At 31.1% G+C, this 8,159-nt stretch overlaps 1 long non-coding RNA gene across 1 annotated transcript; it reads left to right on the top strand.

The window, feature by feature from the left end:
- Positions 1–4,368: 4,368 nt before the first annotated feature.
- Positions 4,369–6,445, top strand: LOC143051060 (uncharacterized). The gene is made up of 3 exons (XR_012970567.1): positions 4,369–4,582; positions 5,495–5,562; positions 6,315–6,445. It is a non-coding gene; the product is annotated as an uncharacterized LOC143051060 (long non-coding RNA).
- The last annotated feature ends 1,714 nt before the right edge of the window (positions 6,446–8,159 follow it).

Below are 8,159 nucleotides of genomic sequence, written 5' to 3' on the forward strand. Positions count from 1 at the left end.
CTGGTCTGTGTTCGTGCGTCCGTCTGTCCAGCTTCAGGTTAAAGTTTTTGGTCCAGGTAGTTTTTTGATGAAGCTGAAGTCCAATCAACTTCAAACTTCGTACACATGTTCCTTATGGTTTAATTCTAATTTAAATGCCAAATTAGATTTTTTACTCAATTTCACAGTCTATTGAACATGGGAAATGATAGTGCAAGTGGGACATCTGTGTACTTTGGACACATTCTTGTTCTACATCTTCTTTTCCAATACATAGAATTACAGGTGGGGATATAATTAGTACTACAAGTAGAGTTCACTTTGTAGTAACTTTGAAAAGAACATGTATAGCAATAATGTCCATTGTCCTATTATGACATTATGACTGATCCAATGTTACAGGTTGATGGCCTTGATAGCACTTACAGGGAAAAAAATGTGCATCCAACCTTAGAGCAGCCAATTTCAATCATGTAAATAAAGACTTGAAAATTATCTTATTTCTTCCTGATGCCAACTCTCATCACAATCATCTAATTGATGAAGTAATGCATATATTTATCATCTTAATACAGTGCATACAAATAGTGTTAACATATTTATAAAGTCATTGTACATTTATAAATTATTGTTTACATTTATTAATATGAATCCATGACAACTGACAAATATGTGAAATATAATTAAATCAATTACCCCAAAAAATATTACAGCTGAAATGATCACTGCAGATTTTAATAACTACAAATTTATCAATAATTTACAGTTCTAATTTAATTGCTCATTTAATTGCTTGCTGCAAACATAATTCCTCTGTAATTAATTTTGCCTTCTAAAAATAAAATGATAATGCAATGCCTCAGTTTAGACTAGTTTGATATTTAAATTTGACATTTAATATTCTAGGTGGATTATTGTTAAATCTTACCACAAATGTATCATGTATGATAACTTTTTTTCTTCTTTTAGAATTCCAAAACTACTGATTCAGCTGTAAACTTAGCTGTTAAAAGAGACGTCAAATGTGGAGTCTTCAAATGAGGCTGACACCAAGAAAAGATAAAGAAAGAAACCATCGCGGTATGTTAAACAGAAGAATGAAGGGGATAACTGAAGTGACTTCAACAATGAAAATAACCTTAATTACTCAGGTGTCTTTATAATTTTTGCTTTATATTTGTCTGCAAAAACCAAACAAGTCTCTGATTCTGAAGAACATAATAATATATGCCTCAGTTTTTGTGCTGACATGAATTATCATTGATATTGGTATATTTATAAATTGACTGTTTACAAAATATACAAAATTAAGAAAATACATCACATGTTGACGCCTAATATATGGACAGGACAGAATATAATATTGAACAAAATAAAAACGTTTAACAAAAAAATCAATGCTAGTAATAATTTCTAACTTGGTTGATATGTTTATCCAGAGCAACTCCTTGCATCCATTGTTTTCATAGTTGCACTGGCAGTGTTTAAACTGCTGCTTCTGATACTAATCACAAAGATGCTGCAGCTATTAAGCATTGGTAATGGCATACAGGCTATGTAGGTAATTGTAATGCTTTCATTTTTTTAATTTCAAGTTTATAAATTGATATTATAATATAGTCAAACCTGCTGAAGAGACCTTATTTTAATGATTATATATTAACGATATGTTTCCCATGCATATTTTCCTCCTTATTGCATCATTATTTGTTTTAATATTTGCATATGTTTCCACATAACGTGATAAAAATTCAAAACGACTTAAATATAATAACATTTTTATATTCTATAATAAATTCTAATTTCTTTTAAAAAAGCAACAATATTTGTAAATGGAACATTATTGAATAAATCATACATATTGTTGACATTGAAATGCTTCTTACGAATATCAGCAAAGTCAATACAATTAATTAAAACATGTTTAATAGTATACTTGCAGTTGCAAGGAACACATTGTGGTTCATCTTTATTTTTTAAAAGATACTTGTGTGTTATTCTAGTATGACCAATACGACATCTAGTAATAACACACTGATCTTTTCTGCACATAATATTATTAAAAGGTTTGCCTAAATTCGGTTTAATTTCATGCAATTTATTATCATCTTTTTTACTCCATTTATTTTTCAATATATTAAAAACATATTCTCTAATATTAGATTTAAAATCAGTATATGGTATATCACAGTTAGATAGAGGGTCACCCAGGGCATTCTTTGCCTCAAGGTCTACAGCTGTGTTTTCAAGGATTCCAACACGACTCGGAACCCATAGAAATATTATTTCTTTCGGAAGAATTTTTAAATTCCTCATTACATATACAATTTTGAGAATTGTTGGGTTTTTAATTTAAGTATTTCGTATAGCTTGTAATCATGAAAGTGAATCCGAACATATAATTTTGGATTTATCTGAAGAAGCAATAAATTGCAAAGCCAAAATCAATGCTTCTGCTTCAGCAGTAAAGATAGATGCATCAGATGGCAAACGGAGAGTTGCAGCTCTGTCCCTGAAGACAGCAGCAGATGCAACTCTAGCACCATCTTTTGATCCATCAGTATAGACAGTTGAAAAATCTAGATAATCGGCTTTAATTTCAGCATAGTGTTGCTGAATTAAAAGAGGATTTGTTTTAATTTTAATGTGTTCACGGAGATCAAATATCATTTTTGGTTTGGGAAGTTCCCATGGAGGACATGCTAAAGACAAGTATTATAAATCTAGTACTTCAGACAATCCAAGTGAAAAGGGGAAGAGACAACCTAAATGTAAAACATGTGGAAAATCCATGAAAGGCCACAAAAAACTAACTTGTCAAATAAATCAAATTCAATGATGTAAAGATTTTGAAATATAGCAAAATTATGTCTTTCTCTTTGCAAACATAAATAAATAACAATTGTGTTATTTTGTATCAATATCAATTTATTTTTATATGCAGCTGGTCAATCCTGTTATTCCTTTATCTTAAGACTGTCTGATTAGAGGCGGAGCTTTGTCTATATTTAATTACTACATTACAGATGTTGGTCAAATCTGTGACGTCAAACTCCCGCCAAATGCCAAGTTAGTGTTAGACATTGCACTTATAATGCAAAATTTACAGTATAAAAGCATCAAAGACACACACTCTGTGGTTCTATTAATGTAATAATGGTGTCAGAACACTCCTGTGGAATTTTTGTATTTATGTTGCATTTGTAGGGGTTCTAAGGGGGAAATTCAGTTATTAGGTGATTTCTCAGAACAATTTTTAATGAGAATTGTTAGCACAAAATGGAAGTAGAAACTCTATGGATATCCCTATGGCTTGACCTTGATATATGTGATTAAAAAAAGTATTTTCTACAATACCGTGTCCCAGTTTTGGGATAATTTGTTTCTAAATGAATTTATAGGTCTTGTACGATGAAAGGTGAAATGAGGTTTGACACCCAGCGGTAAAATCAATATATCTTCTTACTGGAGGCATGTATAAAAAATCTGAGACACGGTTTTGTTTATTGTGAATGGTTGATTAAAGGGATGAAAACAAATTTTTACTACCAACTGAATGTGCAATTTTCATCCAAGTTGGATGACCACTTTTTTTTGTCAATTAATGAGCTATATTTTGAGATTAATTATACCAAAAATTAATTTAGCTATAGATTAAGAAAGAGTTAAAGACTTTAAAAATCCATTGAATAGTTTTTGAGTAATTAATCTTTAAAGACTATTGATTGGAGTCAGAAAATTCATAAATTAAATATTGAATTAGTACATATGCATTCAGTAGAAGAAAAAATACATTAGTTTAAATGTTCTTTCGATATGTCTTTACTTAAGTCGCAATATAAACCGACTATTTCAGAGTAATATCCACAGATAATAACATATTTTAATCATGTTAACCAAATATGTTATAATACGAATAACATAGTAACCAACATACATGTACATATATTGTTCAATCCAGAGAAATGAGATTTTTGGGGTCTTAAACTTTATATTCTTTCAGTTTTACAATAGTATTCTTCTACGCATCATATATCTTGTTTGAAGCGTCTTCTGTGCAAAATAACATTTTAACAACAGCTTTGATTTTTCGTATCAATAATGCTATTTTTATTATCTAGATAATTTCCCTGTGTTTTGAGTGTATATATGACAATTTTTGCTAGTAGTTACAAAATCAAATCCCAATCTTTCAAATGTTCGCTGTGATTATAAAGTGATAACGACCCTTTAAGTTCCAATGTTATACATTTTTTTTCAAAATCAAGAAACTATAAAAAGTATATACATTTATTTTCATCTGATACTATAATAACCTTTTACAATTGAATGGAGATGGACAGTTGATTCCAACTAAGTTAACTTAAATATTCATGAATTGTAGATAGGGGAAATACAGATAGCCAATGGCTCCAAAAGGCGAGAAATGAACCTAAAGTAAAATGGCCGTACAGCCAAGTTGACGGCCTGGAATGGACTAGCAGATACTGATGGTGGCTGCCATCTCCAGGCCGGAAAGATCTACCGGATAAAAAGTGTTGTTCCCACCAATGATTTTCATGACTGCAGATGCTATAACGCCTCTCCGTCAACAACCTTTGAGGTATTTCGTATACTTATTCGTGTTCATCTTTTTTCATTAAGTTTTATCCTTTGATCAAACGAAGAACGACAATGAACGTTATACTAAACTCTAAATAAAAAAAAATTAAAATCATTAAAAACACATTCAAAACTTGTAACGGCAAGAGGCTCCTTACTTTGGACAGACGCAATAATACGGCGGTGTTGAACATTTTTGATGATATGATGGACGATTTTAACGACCTTGCATGGCTATATACAGCCCTCGCACGATCTACACCCTCCCCATATACCTCCGTATTATATATAATATATATTGAGGGTAAAATATATAGCTTTCCAAATACCGTTTCGATTCCTAATATCACTGAAGAGACATTTATTGTCGAAATCCGGATCTGGTGTACAAAAAGTATATTGACATTATTTTTTACTGTTTCATTGCATTTGATAGAAAAAGAGGACTTTGTGGCAAATAAATCAAGATTTTTATAGAAAATCCACAGCCTTGGATGCAATGGAACAGTAAAAAATAGTGCTTTGCATCAAGTTTCCCCTTGGAATATGTACAAAATGGCCTATCTCTATTATTCATTATATCTGTAGTTTTGATACCATTGAAGTTTGAAAAGTTCGTACAAAAATGGTTACACAAGGGTACATAAACCTTAAATATACTTTTTCACTTTTTTTGTCTTTTTGGAAAATGTTGTTTGTGCTGTATTTAGACCCTTCTACAACGAAATTTGTTTTACATGCACGCGTATAAAAATTGCGGTTTTTATCCGACGCAATCATAGGTTTGAACGTAGTTTTCAATTTAGACTTGTATACATATGATCGATGTATTCAAAAGCTTGATTCAAGGAATTGGATCTTTTTTTAAATATGATTTATTATTTAGTAAAGCAGAAATTAATTTGTATTGCAGTTATTGGAAGACAGGGAAGAGGATACTGGAATCATTGACGGGATCGTAGAGTCGGTTTCGTTTGAAAGGTACGTTTTCCCTCGCGGCACGTCATTTTATTTTATTGCTATCGTGAATTAAGAAAGATTTTGTTTTTGTACATAAAAAAAAATCCAGCAAAGCCCAATTTAATAGATTAACGTATCGCACGACACCTGTGCCGACCTTTTTCATGCATAAAATATTAGTGTGTAATTTAATGAATGCGAGTTAAGCGAAAGTTTTTTTAAAAACAATTTTTCGGAAACACGAGAGAAAATATATCCGTAAAATTGAAAAATTCATTTAAAATATAGTGAGAAATACCAAAGACCTACTGTTTCAAATTTTGCATTCAATATTTTGTGTATTTCTATTGATGGAAGGTTTTGAACTTCTAAATATCATTTACATTTGTACAACACATGTCAAAAGTATTTGTCCTAAATGTTTTCTTCAAGGTAACCAAATTTTAGTAAGAGAAACATTAAAAGTTTGGGCACTCCTTGAAGATGAAGACCACCAATAATATAGGAAAAATGTTAAATATTTACTTTCAATCGTTTATCTTAATACACAATGGAATTTCCAAGTCTCACGAAAATGCCGTTCGCAATGACCATAAAACTTCTACGTAAAGTTTATGAAACTATAATGTTTTTTTTTTAGATTTTAAGATAAACGTGATATAGCTCGATGGGAGTAAAATAAATGTAATAGTGCGAAAAAGGAGATATAAAAGGCAATGTTTTGCACATACTATTTCATATAAATTAATATAGGTCTTGTTTTTGAATTTCAGCAATATAATAGAAGTAGAGGACGAGTACTTCAACATACCCAAGAATATGCTAATGGCAGTCTTTCCATCTGGACAATTTGTTCAGAACACAAATATTCGCGCCAAAAGGAGGAGAGAAGAGGTTATAGAAATGTTGGTATTTTTTTACTTTTGGTCCGATATGTCTCTCTCTACAAATAAAATCGGTAGAGTAATCCCATTAAAGTATTTGAAATAAGGAATACATGACGAGGCAAATATTTTATTGCATGCAACACGTGTTTACTCGTAAACAGTAAGCTGGAATGTGTCGCTCCGATGCGTAAATCTTATTTCATACTGGGTATTTTGGTGGTGTTTTTGCCGTTTTGATTGAAGTTTCTTCTTCAATGTTTGTTGGCCTAAATTTTATAAAAATATTTTGACTTGGAGCATTACAGAGGTAAAATATATTCTCGAAATGTAACTCTTGTTAATATAACAAAGCAAATCCTAATTGATTAGCTTCTAAAGGTTGTAGATGCACGTTTCTTTTACTTATCATCAAACAAACGCCATTACAAGTAACTGAATTGGAAGATACCAAGTTTTAACAAGAAATGTGCCATCTTGCATGCAGATTTTCAATAATGAATTGACCAACATTAATAAGAAAACGAATATGATTCTTCCCGTGTCTAAACAGTCAAGCAAGCATTTATAAAAATAGAATCTTAACTTGCTAAAACAAAACTCATTCTTTCAAAATAGAGATGTCCTCACAGGTCATCAACATATCGAAGCGAGACCATCCATCAGGTTTCGGTCCCTTGGTTTAAAAGATAAACCTTGCTTGTTGCAAAAAACCCAATCTTGTCCGCCAATCAATCGATAAAGCAATCAATGAATCCATCCACCATTCCACAAATGTTTGTTTCGAGGAAAAAGCCTATGGTCAAATGTCGAGTTAGTGTTCTATCGTTATATTGTTACGTTTGCCTTGAAAAGTAAACCCTGGGTTGTACTTTTTGCAAAAATTTAAACATCAAAGAGTTTAAAACATATATTTTCAGCAATTGTGTCCACTAACTAATCCGATGATATAATGTAAACATTCGTGGGCCAATACATAATCAAGTTTGTTTAGATACTTGTTTTGGTAATTTGTATAAAAATATAGGAATATATGGTGTGAGTGCCAATGAGACAACGCTCCATTCAAATATCAATTTTAAAAAAGTAAACCATTGTAGGTCAATTTCTAGATGTAGGTCAAGATATGAAACTGACTTAACTGTATCTTTAGTATCTATTTTGATGGGATAGATGCGTTCCATATAGCCACCAAATAAACGTTTAAATGGATCCAAACCGTGTCGATTTTCTGAAACTATAGCATAACATCACAACATAGAAATCCACACGATAAAATATCAATTGGCAGACTTAACTCAATCAAAAAACGTAAATTAATACACCATGAACGAATAAATTTGATCGGCGATATCTGAATGCAAATGCACAGTAAAATATTAGGGACACAAATTCAAGGACAAAAAGCAAACAAACAAGTCCAAACAAAGCCATGTCAAGACACCATTGCGAAATAGTTAAGGTTTAAGTACCCTTCTGTAGCCATTTTGGTACGAATTTTCAAACATCAATTGTATCAAAACTACAGATATAATGCATAATAGAGACAGGCCATTTTGAACATATACTAGGGGGAAACTTGATGCAAAGCATTATTATTTACTGTTACATTGCATTTAATAGAAAAAGAGTACTTTGGGGCAAATAAAACAAGACTTTTTTAGAAAATCTACAGCTTTAAATACAGAGATTTTTGTTATAAAATTTGAAACATAAATTACTCACTTGCTTTTC

This window comes from Mytilus galloprovincialis, chromosome 11 (assembly GCF_965363235.1).
Source record: "Mytilus galloprovincialis chromosome 11, xbMytGall1.hap1.1, whole genome shotgun sequence".
Classification (NCBI taxonomy): domain Eukaryota; kingdom Metazoa; phylum Mollusca; class Bivalvia; order Mytilida; family Mytilidae; genus Mytilus; species Mytilus galloprovincialis.